At 38.6% G+C, this 14951-nt stretch overlaps 1 protein-coding gene across 6 annotated transcripts in view; it reads right to left on the bottom strand.

Annotated features, from left to right (window-relative positions):
* The window catches only part of Akap11 (A-kinase anchoring protein 11), a 49277-nt gene extending 39398 nt beyond the window's left edge, over window positions 1–9879 (bottom strand). For 3 of the 6 annotated variants that reach the window (XM_027928929.2, XM_071611480.1, XM_071611481.1), the window contains exon 1: window positions 9793–9879. The gene's annotated coding sequence lies outside the window, so the exon portion shown is untranslated. Of the gene's footprint in view, window positions 1–8188; window positions 8274–9471 lie in introns of all 6 variants that reach the window. The other 3 variants (XM_071611477.1, XM_071611478.1, XM_071611475.1) reach the window with 3 other exon arrangements.
* Between the last annotated feature and the right edge of the window lie 5072 nt (window positions 9880–14951).

The raw sequence follows: 14951 nt of genomic DNA, 5'->3' as shown, positions 1-14951 counted from the left end.
CACAACTTCACTTATAAAACTTACCATACATGTATACATGCACAAAGTTCACCAAGATATGTCAAAAAATATTTACCAAACCGGGTAAACTAAAATAATGACAGGTTCAACACGAGAAAGGACTTTTTCTTTTTTCAATGTTATAAAATGTCATCTACCTATATTATGGGAAGATGATAGATGATTAAGTAAAATATGCCTATTCTAGCATGCTTCCATTTTTCTCTTTTGTGTAAAATCTATGTCACTACAAGTGTGTATTTACATATGTAATACAAAAGAGGGCACACACTAGATGAGTAAAGACTGATTTTATCTGGGGAAATGCAATTATGGGTGTGGTCTATTGTTCGTTTGCTTTTTGGTCTGTGTGTATATCCTGTATTTTTCTGGATACACATAAATTCTTTTACAATAAAAAATATTCCCCAAATTTTCTCTCTGTCCTCTGGCCTAAGAAGTGTTCAAGTCAACATCACCTGTAACTTGATCTTTTTATATCAGGAAAATTAACCATGCCAAGAGTATAAAATACCTTTCTAGTCAACAATATTGTTTTTTATTCCCCCATACCCAGGATTGAACCCACAGGCACTTAACCACTGAGTCACATCTCCAGCCCCTTTTATATTTTATTTAGAGACAGGGTCTCCCGAAGTTGTTTAGGTCCTAGCTAAGTTGCTGAGGCTGGCTTTGAAATTGAGATCCTCCTGCCTCAGCCCCCTAAGCCACTTGGGATTATAGGCATGCGCCACCATGCATGGCAAAATTGTTCTATCTAGACTTGCCTCCTAATGCACCAATTCTCAAACTTCAGAACACATACAAATTAGCTTAGTTCTAACACTAACACACACACACAAGCACATACTCAGAAGTACAGAGTTGGGTCTACCTAGAACCCAGAAATCCATATTTTTAATGAATATTTTATATAATTTCTACTGAGAAATACATCTTTCTACCCAGACATGGGTTTCCTTCCCTACATTCTTTCAAAACTTGTTACTCCAATACTAATAATTCCTTACCTTCCACTGTTATCCTCTTTGGTTTTCATTTTATTTAGTTTTCCAAAGATATTTTACCTCTACCTCTGGTTTTAACAGTGCGAATTAACTCCCTTAATTTATATCTTCAGTTCAGCTCTGTGTTCCAGTTTTAGTTCCTTATATCCAATTTTCTATGAGACACTTCTAACTAAATATCCTTGCTACAGTTTGGTTATGACTGTACCCCAGCAGTCCATGTGTTGGGAGATTTGTTCACCAGTGCTGGGAGGTGGTGGAACATTTCAAGAAATGGGGCCTAATGGAAGGTAATTAGGACCTGAGAGCATCAACCTCATAAATGGATTAATGTTACCCTGTGGGGATACTAGCTCTCATGGGACTATATTAGTACTCAAAGAAGGGAGTCTTAGAAAGAGACATTGGCCCCTTCTGCTCTCTGGCTTCCTGTCTCACTATGTGATCTCTTCTTCTACACAATCCCGCCATGTTGTCATATACTCTGAAGATCATCACAAGAGGCTGAACAGATGGAACTACCCAACCTTGGACTTTGTGCCTCTAAAACTATCATAGTTAAATAAATCTCTTTTCTGTATAAAGTACCCAACCTCAGGTATTTTGGTATAGCAACACAAAATAGACTAAAACAATCCATTACTCTAAAATTAGTTGTTCAAAATCTAAATAAAACTTTCTCCCTAAACAATTTCCTCCTGTATTCTGTTTCAGTAAGAGCCAGAAACCAACCTCAGACAATAAGCCAAGAAACTAACTTTCTCCCCAATCCTACAGAGCATTGTTCCTTGTAAATCCCCAGCCCTAACCTGTGATGCTCCTAAAACTGTCTCAAATCTACCCTCTCACTTCCATAAGCTGAAGTGAAACTAACTCTTCACACATTAGTTCAAGGACCTCCCCACTTAAGGAAGGTTTGGCTTATCATTTCTCCCTCCTTGTCCAATAGTACTACCTCCTTTATATTCCCAAAGTGGTTTGGTGTCAGTGTTTGCATACCTCTCTCCTGTTGTGAGTTCCCTGAGCATAAAAGTGCTTTATGTATTTGTACTTTATAATAGGCATTCAAACACTTGCTGAATAAAAACATTATTTTAAAAAGCAAAATACACTTTTAAATGTTTGAGGTCTACACTTAATGGAATTATTTATAAAAACACATTTAAAAGTTTGTAACAATTTGTTTTATAATATTTGCGATTACATTTTTAAATATGCTCCAAATACACATTTTGACTAAATGCAAAATGGTCAGGTGTTAAAAATCAATGTTCTGTTGAATATGAATACAAAAAAAGGTATACACACACACACACACACATACATACATATATGCAACTTTGGTTTGCAAACATTAAACAAGAAGTAATACAGGACTGTGACATCCCTAAGGGAAGGGAAACACCTGTGGCCTTTCCAGAGCACAACACATGGACAGGAAAACCAAGTAGTCTAGCAGCCTCAGTAAGTTTTGGACAAAGAGAACATTTTGGAGAAACCAGGGTGGCTATACACAGTAGGACACAGTACCAGAGTGAGTATATTATGAGAACAATAGATCTAAAAGAGTTATATTAGAATAGTTGGCTAAAAACTACGCTGTGCTAAGTACCTGAAGCTGGGGAAATAACAATCAGAGAGTAGTAAGTCAAACAATATCTGGAGCCAGACAGAGCTCAGAATAGTTTACACTTTCACTAACCAGAGTTGAAAAACCTTGTAGGATATTCGACCAATGGATAGACTCTTCAGAAGGAAGAGGTCTTTGTGGTGGGGGGGGGGGGGGGAGACATCACTACTACAGGCTCTTCTAGACATCCACAAATAAGTTTAAAAAGCAGGACTTGAAACAATTCAACAGATTACAAATAATCTAAATGTTCACCCCAACAAAATTAATACTCTTGGGAATTATAAGTTAAGCAAGCAACAGCATAAAACTCAATAGTGGCATATAATCAAAAGTATGAGACATGCAAAGAAGGAGAAAAATATGACATATAACTAGGGGGAAAATGGCAATAAATGGAGGCCCAAAAATGACAAGAGATCCGGACATGAAGAGAAAACAAACTGTCATAGTATAGTATAAGTATGTTCCATACACTCAAAAAGGGAGAGAAAAACATGATTCAAGATTAAAGAAAGAATCTGAAAATATAAGAGACCAAAACTGACCTTAGAAAATAAAATATTGCCAACATGAAACATACAGTGGATGCAACCAATAGCAGATTAAACACTGAAAAAGAAAAGTTAAGTGAACTTGTAGACAGTGTTTACTTGTAGACAAAAAAGAAAAAAAGAAAAACACCTATCCAAAATAAAACTGAGGGAAAGGCATAAAAACAAACCCTGAGCATCAGTGACATTAAGCACTGTAAAAATGGTTGGTACACAGAGTCCCAAAAAGTGAGGTGTGGGGGTGGGGAAGGCAGTCCCAAAAAGTGAGGGAGAGGACACTAGAAAATCATAAAAAGTGACCGATCCAAGAAAGCTCAATAAACACCAAGAAGAATAAACATAAAGAAAATCACCCCAAGGCATATCATAACCCAAGTACTAGAAACCAGTGATAAAGAGAAAATCTTAAAAGTAATGGGTGGGGGGAGTACACAAAGCAGAGAACAAAGCACAACAGACTTCCTACCTACCCAAGTCAGAAAACAAAGATGATGGAACACTATCTTTAAAGCAGAAAGGGAAATAAAAGTGCTAACCCAGATATCCGTACCTAATGAAAATGTCTTTCAAAAATTAAGGCAAAATGAACTTATTCATAAGAAAAGATGAAAATTCATCACCAGTTGATCATCATTAGAATAACCATGAAAAGAAATTCTTGAGGCAAACAAAAACAATACCAGATGGAAATCTGGATCTATATGAACGAGTAAGGAGTACCTGACATGGTAAATATAATGGTAATATAAAAGTTATTTTCTCATTTATAAGTCTCTTAAAAAATAACTATTTAAATAACAATGTATTATAAGATTTACAACAGACACAGAAGTAAAATTTATGACAAAATAGCACACAAAGGATGTGATGGGAGAAAGGTAAAAAAATAAGCATAAGACTTCAATACCATCCATGAAATGATATTATTTCAAGGAAGACTGATAAGTTTAAAGTTGTCTTGTAATCCCTAGAGCAGCCACTAGAAAAATAAAACAGAATAATATCAAATAATGAACAGCAGAATAAAGGTGAAGCTATCCTACTCTCTGTAGAGAAGAAAGCTAAGGCTCACCTTCACGGGGCTGCTATAAGAACACAATGCAATAACATGTAAAAACAATGCCTTATAAGGCAGGAATTTCGGCTCTTCCCTTGAGCACACACCTGGTGTTGAGTTATAAAATCTAAAACTACAACAGCTATCAGTTACTACTATTTTGTCTTCAATTATATTAAAAAGACCTGAGTATTCTTGACATTAATTCTTGATAGTAGCTGCCCAGTAGCAGGAACATGTTAATGGATCTCCTTTGCAGATTAAGATACTTGCTTCTTCATAGTTTCTGCCCTCTTTTTACTCCTGAATCACCTCATTCCTAAATGTAAAACATACATTGTATTCTAACCTCAGCATTACTGACATTTTAGGTTAGCTAATTCTTAGTTGTAGAGGGCTGTCTGTGCATTTTAAGGAGGACACTGTACAGCATCCTTAGTCTCTACCTACTAGATGCCAGCAGGTCCCACCCAGTTGTAAGAACCAAAATTCTCCAAGTATTGCCAAATATTCCTTGGGAAGAAAGGCTGCCTTATTTTAGCATTTTGACATTCTAGTGCCTTATATGTATAGTAGTTTATGCCCTGCATTGATCTGCAAACACTGACGACACTCAACACATATACTTACCAGGGAATTTTGAAGTTAGTAGCAGTTTAGTGATTAGAATACAACTGTGAAAAGCCCTGCTCTAAAGAGCTTACATTCTAAGGCCATGCCTTACCCACAATAAACAACTATTATTGATTGAACTGAATAAGCTATAAAGCACAGAAATTTTTCATCAAGAACATGAAATTCCAAGGAACATTTAATGGCAAAACTGGCATCAGTAGAAAGAAAATTCCTACTCGATGGCTTTTTGAAAAATTAATCCTGGGATATGTGTTCTTCCATGAGTTTTCTGAAACATCGATAGGAAAAAAGTTATTGGTCTCTCAAATGCATTCCTAGGTTAGAACTCACTTCTAGGCATGTTTGAGCCCAGTCTGTCAGTTTTAAATTATCAGCATGGGCCTAGTTGACAAATCCTAAGTGGGAACTGCTATGGACTTCAAATCTCCCTATACAGCCAAAAATGAGTGCACGCGCGCGCGCACACACACACACACACACACACACACACACATAGTCTCTCTCTGTCTCAAAATACTAAAGCTTCACATATGCTTTCAATGTAAATATGCTATCTATAAATTGAAATAATTTTCTTAACCCATAACAAGATTATTTCTGACATAAAGAGATTTTAACCCAGTAACACATTTCTCATTATCAGTCAAATCTACCAGTAGCAGTAGTAGCTGCCCAGTAGCAGGAACATGTTAATGGATCTCCTTTGCAGATGGTCCAGTGCTTGGCACATAGGAGGTACCCTGTAAGCCCACACAAAATCTATTAACTGACAAGAAAAGCCTGAAAGACAACTTTAAAATTTCAAGCCTAAGAAAACAGAAGGTAGAGCTTTTGCCATTTTTTAGAATAACTGGAAGATGGTGTTTTATGTCAACATAATACCCAAAGGCAACTAAAACAAAGCCACAAATGACTCTAAGAATCGTCCATGCACACAACACAAAGCTTGAAAGCTGAGCCCAAAGACTAGGACAAACAATGAATTAAGAGAATCTAAGGGTTCTAGGGCAGGTTAAAAAATAAATAAATAAATAAATGGCAGTGTGAAGAATTTAGAGTCACTGAAGTCAAGAAATAGTTTTAAATAAGTGGTCACCACTAGACTTCTAAACTCTTTTGAGGGCAGAAATGATATTCAGCTCTGAACATTCCTGATGCCCAGATATCAGTACCAGACACACCGTATGCACCCGATAAATACTAACACCCTACATATACCTTGTGGCTGCCATGTGCCAGCTAGACCTTGAGTGCTTTGCACATGTGAATTCATAATTCTCACAGGAGAAGGTGCTGTTATTACACTCATTTTACACACAGGGAAAGTAAGGCATTTAAGTAATTTGTCCAGTTCTCACACCCAGAATTTGTCCTAAAAAGGGATCATTGATCTGGTTAGATCATTACCAAGCTGACAGCAAGTTCAATTCACTGCTATTAGAAAAACCACAGGATGTTAAAAGTACCCCAAAGTACTTATCATTTCCTCCCCATCCACACTTTTCTTAAAGAACTTGCTGTAGTAGTCTGAAAAATATAGCCCTACAATCTGTGAAACACAACTAAGTTTCCTCCCCACTAATTTCCCATTCCCATCTTCCCCCTACCGCAACCAACATGACAAGAAGTAGAAATCTAACCAATCAGGTTCTCTCAATATAAATTTAGAATTGAGTTTTGAAGATATTTGTTAAGAACCATGATTCCAAGTCAAAAATGATTCTCATGTAGATGCTCTAGCACACCAAAGTAATGAGGAAGCAGAAAACAAGAGCCTTGAAGGGAAGGCTAATATGAAAAACACTGGAACGGGCATGCAGTGAGTACCAGAGATCTGAGACAGTATGTTCCCAGGGAAAAACTGGAAGAGCAACTAACTGCCTGAAGACTTTATGGTTTCCAGGACCCCAACCTGGAATCACAAAATGGACTTCAGAGGCAGTGCTCCAACTGTATGACAAATGCCTTTTTTAAGTAAGCTAATTCAAATGGCTTTTTGTTTCTTGCAGCCAAATAATTATTAAGCCAACAAGGGAGGTCAAAGAAAAAACACTGAGTAAGCAGTGACTATGTGCCTCAAAGTAACTTTCTGAGGTAGATATTTTTACTCTCAAGGATAAGGGAAATGAAACTCAGAGATATTTAATTAGCAGGTCTAAGTGACTTCAAAACCCAAACCCTTAACACTATCACTCATTTTCACTGAAGTAACATCTTTCCGTTCCAGGCTATCACACAACTACTTTCCCCCATGAAACATTACCAAACTATTAAAAAAAAAGAAAAAAGGTGTTAATTTTCCTCTTTTTGTCATGTCCAAGTTCTTATCTACACATTTCAAATGCCTTTATAACAGGAAGTACTTTTAATGAACTATTATGTATAAGAATAAATGGAGGGGCTGGGGATGTGGCTCAAGTGGTAGCGCGCTCGCCTGGCGTGCGTGCGGCCCGGGTTCGATCCTCAGCACTACATACAAACAAAGATGTTGTGTCCGCCTAAAACTAAAATAAATAAATAAATAAATATTAAAAAAAAAAAGAATAAATGGAAAGGGATGGGTTGTAGCTCAGTGGTAGAGCGCTTGCCGCATGCATGAGGCACTGAGTTTGATCCTCAGCAACACATAAAAATAAATAAAAATAAAGATATTGTGTCAATTTACAGCTAACAGAATATTTTTTATAAAAGAATAAGTGGAAGGGCTGGAGCTGTAATTCAGTGGCAGAGCGTTTGCCTTGCACGTGTGAGGCACTGGGTTCGATCCTCAGCCCCACATAAAAATAAACAAAATAATGGCATGCTGTCCATCTATAACTACAAAAACAATTTTAAAAAAAGAATAAGTGGAAAAAATGAAGATATTTGGATCTAATAAAGCATTTTCCTTTCCTTTCACCATATTACCAGTTTATACACCCTTTCCTCACAACCAAGCTAAGTTCTTTTCCTGACCTGTCCCCACCTCTCATTCCCTCCAAGTGGTTGCTTTGACAAAAAGAAAAAAATACCAGTTTGCCTAACTGGTAATTGCTTTATCCAAAGTTACTTCAACTACTTTACAAAGGCAAGACAAAGCAACAAATGCCCCAAAACTTTGAAACCCTTGCCAAAAGAGTATAAATATCAGCAACAAATCGTTTTTCTATCTCTGAAAATCAGTTTGCCAAGATGGAATGGGAAGGAACTTTCCTCATCTAGATTGGTCTCCTTTACCCTTGACAAAAGACATTTTCTATAAGTTTTTTCACATTTTCTTCATATATGGACAGAAGTTCCATACCTATTTATAGGTGGAAATTTCCCTTTAAATGACTTTTAACATTTTTTCTGAATTGGTCTCAGCTCCTTTTCCAGACAGTAAGTTCCTAGAATTTAAAAAAAAATTAAAAAAAAAAAAAGGTGTTGTTGTTTTGTCTTAAAGTACTGTTTATTTTTCCATCCTCAAAGGCAAAGGAGAATTTCTTCACCTTCTAGACTTACCCTTGGAGTTCAGAGCTAGAGAAGGCTAGAAAATTTCTCACTGTTGGTTCTGGATCCTAGGCAACTCCTACATCTTCACCAACAGAGAAATAATAACCGGTCCAGGAGTATACTGCAAAGTATCAGTCTTTGCAATAGCGCAGTTTTGTGGGCACTAATCACTAGCTCAGCTTGGGAACCAATTTCTTGCCTGATTCCCTTACAATCTTTGATCTCTCATAAATTACTCATCACCACAACTAACAGTGAAATTCACTGTCAATTCTTGGGTCAGTTATGCCTGAAGGAACATTAAAAACTATAAATAACCAGAATAATACTTGAAAGATGTTAATGCATTTTAAAAGATTGGTTAAATTCCACTATTTCATTTTGCCAATCATGTGGGCACTGGGCTACCATTTACTCTAACGTCATAAACGTTAAAACAAAATCACTTTTCATAACTACGTATTCCCATCTTTTCTGAATATTCTTTGAGTATTTTCACATATAACAAAATCATTTATTAACCAACATAATAAATTCCTAACAAGGTGGGAGGATGCTAAGGAAAATTTAAGCTTTTTAAAAGCAAATGAATAATTACAATGCCAAAAAGAGGTTTGGAATTATTAACTTCAGTATACACGAAGGCCATTAACTACGTGCCTCAGCAGTTATTTCTCACCAGTAGAGAAAAAAAAAAACATTACCAAGTCCTACCACCGTGATGGTTGATTGTGACATTGACATTTTGCCAAAAGTTTGGGGGTTTTTTAATGCTTTTATTACATCTATACCTTTTTTAAATACAGCAGCTTAGATGCATGGAATAAAATAAGTCATCCCTATCATTCGGAATACTGAATGGCCATCACTTAAGCCACTAATGGCCTAGGAGAGAACCTGACAGCTAACGCAAATATAAATTCTCAGAGGAGCCGCCTGACGCTTCGGTTTCTGATATAAAATTCGAGTCCAGAGCTCAGGGATTCTGGCAGTGAAGAATGCTATTTGGGGACAATGTGCAACGTCGTACTCTTCCTATACAGGCTCTCAGTCGCACACCACCAACACAAACTAAGTACGCCCACCACGTACCTGGGGACGCGCTCTGAAGACCACCCCGAGGTTGGAAGCTGAGCCTGACATACGGTGGGGCGGCAGCTCCTGCTTCACACTCAGGAACCACCTTCCCTCTGGGCCCAGGGCCTTTGGCTTCCTCCCTTCCCCACTACTCCCTCCCGCCTCCCACAGCCAAGCGAAGGCGCAGCCTTCAGGCGGCCCCGAAGCAAAGGAAAGACCACCGGCAGGCGGAGAAGCTAAGGAGGCCAAGTCAGGCCTCTCCATCCATCCGGGCCCCCAGTTCCACCGCCACCCCGAGCTCTGCTCACGCCGCTGGCGAGTCGGTGCCTGGCTCACCTTGGAGGCAGCAGCGTCTGCAGCTCACAAGCATGTCACCAGCCGGCAACGACCAGTGGCGCGAGCCAGGCGAGCAGCACGCGCCCCCACCCGCACCAGCCCCCGGCCCTCCCCCCTCCCAGCCCCGCGGCCCGCCCCCACCTGCCCACCCCCTCGGCTTCCGCCGCCGCAGCTCCAGCCCGCACCACAGCCTACTCCCCACGCCTCCCACTCAGTCTCACGAGAGTGAGCACTCTCGCGAGAACCACCCCGTGGCCAAGCCCGCGCAAAAGTGGGTGGGCTTTTAAAAAAGGAAAAAAGGAACGCGAGAAAAACCTTCCCACGTGCTTCTCCGGAGCAGCAAGCATAACTGGTCCGCCCGTCACCTGACGCCCGAGCGGCCTCGCCATTTGTCAGAACGCGTTCAGCCGTGGGAGCTTTAAACTCGAGTCTGACCTACGAACCTGCGGCGAACGTCTTGCGCGTTTCCTGGTCTGTTGCCTTGGAAATGGTTTAACCCTTTCCTCTGGCAAAATACCCGGGCCTTGGCTAGCTCGGCAAGCTTGGTTTCAGGCCCAGTCGCGTTTCCTTCTACCCCCTTGGCTTATCGCCTGGGGCCAGCAAGATTCCATCGCCACAAAGCTAGCTTTGTTTTCTTACACAGCCCCTGACCCTGCCCAGCTGAAGCAGCAGCCCCACTACATCTGGCAGCCCACGTCAGACCCATCCTTTCGCATGGCCCCGCCCCTTCTCAGAGCTTCTGTGGGAGGACCATTCACCAAGCACCAGGCGGTCTGTGCTACCAAACCTCAAGAATCAACCCAAGACAATCTCTGAGCCCTAGTGCACACCCTGAAGTCTTTAAGTGGTTTCGAAATCAGAAAATAAAGCACTGGTCACCAAAAATCCAGGCCCAAGGTGAAACGCTAATGTGTTATGTCCAGTTAAAATCGGAAGGGCTAGTCCCACAGTCAGGTTACACTGTTCCTCAAAGGCATGTGTTCCTCAAATAGAAAATTTCTGATAGATAAGAAGGGTATTTTTAAATGTATCCTCATTAGGAATTAAGTTGCACCCTTTTGTTGGAAAAGAGTTGGGGAAGATTATTCACATGTTCACTTCTTAAGTGAATTTTGGTTGAGCTTCTACATGTTTTAGGCACTACTGTGGGCTGTTGAGCAATGATGGAGACAAATGGGAGGGAGTGCATGCTCGTGTTATGCTATATACAAATAAATAACAATAAGAAGCTTGGTTTTAAATACTTTTCCTTGCAGAGTATGGATTTTAAGGAGGCCAAAGTAGAAGCAAGAAATTATAATCACTTATAGTCCAGGTGAGAGAATTGTGAAATGAATTAATACCAATGACCTTGACGTTCTTCTGAAATCCATAAGGTCAGAGCCCTAGTGCTGTCTGTTGCCTTTCATTAAAAGTAATTGGGTTTCTCCTATTTAATAGGAGAAATTAACGGGGATTTTTTGGTTTCTTGAGAAAATGAAGGGTCCCCAAATGAAAAGCTCACCTTTGATTTTATTCCCATCATCTACACTACAGATAACCACCTCTCCTGTCTAAAAGTCAGTTCTAAGAAAAAGGAAACATAAAATGATGTTCCTTGTAGATAGTTATTTCTTAAGTGTAAGATTTAAAAAAATAGAGATTGAAAGCTGGAAAATGGAAAGTTCCATTAAAACAAATCCGGAGACTTAACTACCAACTTGAAAAACCCTCTCATTAACTAGCAACCAAATCAAGTTTCCTTTCCTTATCATCACTTCCTCAAACATAAAAAAAAAAAAAAAAGCAATTTAACTAGCCTACATGCAAAGTGGTTAAGCCTGAATTACACTTTGGCATGCACACACCAGTAGGATGGAAGCTGGAAAGGGAAATGAACTTTTATGAAAACCTAACAGAGTCAGTAGCACAAGCCAGATGAAACTGGACACACATACCAGCTGAAGAACTATGAAACTGATTCATACAGATACCAGGAATGCTTTCCCAAGAACCACTGGCTTTCTCAGAGTGTGAAAACGGAAGCATTGCCACCTGCTTAACCTTGTATTCCCTTTCTCTGAAGCTATTTTGAACCTGTGTAGTATTTAATAAATAATGATTCACATGTTCCTAATCTAAGTTTAAGAACTAGATGGAAAATAAGTTTTTTAGGTTTGAGGTTATATAGTTAAGCTAACACCTTATTTTTAATGAAAGCAATATTTCAAGAAATGCTATAGGGTTACTTTTTTAAAGGAAAAAGTGACAAAGTAGGACTATTTGTTAAAATGTTAATTGCATACTTTTTCTAAGGTTTACAGCTCTAAATCTGCTTAGCACTGCAGATTTAGATGAAAGGAGGTCTCCTCTACCATTCTAATGTATATTAATAGAACAGTCAAAGCCTCTCAACTCACCCTAGTGATAAAGTCATTGTGGTCTCGAGTTAGCTCTAATTATTTGAAGTACATGAATAATATAAAGTGAGAAGAAATGTAATATTAAGATCCAGGTGTGGGGCTGCAGTTGTAGCACAGTGGTAGAGCATTTGCCTAGAACGTGTGAAGGCACTGGGTTTGATCCTCAGCACCGCATTAAAAAAATAAATAAAACAAAGGTATTAAAAAAAAAAAAAAGATTCGGTTGTACCATGTCCCTAGTTTTTGGATTCTTTAAAAAAAACTATTCTTTTTTAACAGTTTCTTTGAAATGTAAGTCACATCCCCTGCTATTTAATGTTTTTTTGGTGTACTCACAGAGTTGTACAACCATCACCAAACTAATTTTTACAACAGCTTTGTCCCCTTAAAAAAATCCATACTCTTTTAGCAGTCAATCATCTACCCCATCCCCAATTCTAAGCAATCACTAGTCTCCTTTGTCCTTGTAATTGTGCCTATTCTGGAAATTTCATGTAAATGGAGTCAAACAATATGTGCCTTTTGTGTCTCACTTCATTCACTTAGCATAGTGTTTTCAAAGGTCATCCATGTTGTAACATTTATCAACATTTCTTCTAGGCTTTGTCTTTTTGCCTACTGTTTAAAGAATGTACACTCTGGGCTAGCATTGTAGCTCAGTGGTAGAATGCTTGCCTAGCATGTGTGAGGCACTGGGTTCAATCCTCAGCACCACATAAAAATAAATAAAGGTCCATCAACTAAAAAAATATATTTTTAAAAAAGCATGTATACTCTATCCACAGAGATAATTCTATGTAGGCAATTTGCATCCAACCATGTCACTTGCTTAAAACCTTTCACTGGCTTATTATGGTTCTCTCCCTGGACTGCCTAACTTTCTCTTCTGCTCTCATATAATTCTCCCCACTTTTATTTCTTCAAAATAGGACAAGACTCTGCCTCAGAGCCTTCCATAAACTATTTCCTTAGTACTGTATATTTTGCTCTACCCAGCCTCCTTAACATCTGAATGTCCACAATCCTTCAGCTTTGAGTTCTTCTGTCATTTCTTCAGTAACCTTGTTCTACCTTCCCAGGATCAGTATGCGCCCCTTTATTTTCTCAACTTATAATGATTTTTATTTGTGCCATCATTTTTAGTACCTGTCTTTATTATCTGTCTCTTCCATTAGACATCCCACGAGCAGGGACCACATCTGTTTTTGGTTACCCCTGCTTGGCACACTATAGGTACTCAATAATTATTCATAGGAAGGAGGGAAAGAGAAAGGGGAGAGAAGAAGCTGGAGGGGAGGTGGTTCTTCCCCAACTACTCTTTGTTCTATTTCCCTTATCTTCCTAGGATTTTTTAGCAACGTCTTGATAAATGTTACAAACCAAATCTATGCTATGCTAAGGAAAAATAATGGCAAATCCTGTCCTTTGCTTGGTATATTTATTATAGCGGAGGAAGACACAAGTGTCTCCTGCTCCCTACTAGAAAGAGGTGGGAAGAGGGGAAGCTAATGGTATACAAAGGAACCAAGTCAACAATGGGCTAAGTCAGAGAACACAAGCTATATCTAAAGACACCTAAAAGAGTACCTGGAAAACTCACATATTGTCTCCTGGGGACATTTTAGTAGGCTATCAATCAAATCAGCGGTGTCTTCTCCACTGTAATTTTTGTAATTACAAAATGGAAATATTACCTTCATTTATAGACATATTCTAATAAAGCCAAGACATTTGGGTTACAGGCACAGGAAAGAATTACAACCCATCAAGGTTGAATAATTTGTTCTAGATCACATCAGCCACTAAATGCAATAGTTCAGACTAAAATTAGCTGGTTCAGTCTGGTCCAACTTTTTAGTGAAACCAAGCATACTACACAAAGCCAGGCTCTTAATCCCCCTGATGACCTTCTGACTACAAAGGCAGGAATCATCTTTCCCCAGGCTCTTTGGAGCTTTACACTAGCAACCTCTGACAGCCAAATCAGATTCCATGTTGCTTCCTGTCTGAAAACTTGAGTCTCACTTTGGCCCACATGGCAAATTCCTCCCTGAGTGATGTTTCCTGCATGAATGATAGCCCCAGCTGGCTATTTACTTTTACAAGACAGACACCGTGTTCATTGTGTCCACATTCCTTAGTTTGGGATTTTGGTATTTTATGATTATAAATGAATACACATTCATTATGTAGAACATTTGAAAGTACAGGGAAAGATAATGCAGCACACCGGAGTTTTTTTTTTTTATTGTTGTTGTTTTATGTTTGATGCTTACTTTACATGCATTTTTATATTTAATAATAAACCAAAGTAAAAATTCTAAAAGTAGAAAACTGGAAATTACATCAGCCTTCTAAATATGTAAAAATATTTTTTTTAAATTTAAGAGCTGAAGTCTGTCCTTCATATATTGTGTTTTGTTTTTTTGTCCTGGTGATCCAACCCAGGACCTTGCACATAGTAGGCAAACATTCTACCACTGAGCTTTATCCTAAGTCTTCATGCCTTTGCTTTAAAAGCATATATATTACCTCATAGTCTATTACATGAAGTTTATAACCTCACACTTACTTAATTCTTTTGTAGTGAGTCTCTTGAACAATGGAAACACATCTCAGCCAGTGTTATAACAGGATACCTAGTAATGTTTTAATTTATATAAGGTGCTTATTAAATGTTCAATGAATTCTAAGATTATAACTATACTAATTAGGAAATAATGCAGGTAATAATTCAAAGGTGACATTCTAAACTAC

This window comes from Marmota flaviventris, chromosome 4, assembly GCF_047511675.1.
Source record: "Marmota flaviventris isolate mMarFla1 chromosome 4, mMarFla1.hap1, whole genome shotgun sequence".
Classification (NCBI taxonomy): domain Eukaryota; kingdom Metazoa; phylum Chordata; class Mammalia; order Rodentia; family Sciuridae; genus Marmota; species Marmota flaviventris.
The sequence above is the reverse complement of the archived record's forward strand: the minus strand, read 5'-3'. Positions and strand labels throughout refer to the sequence as shown.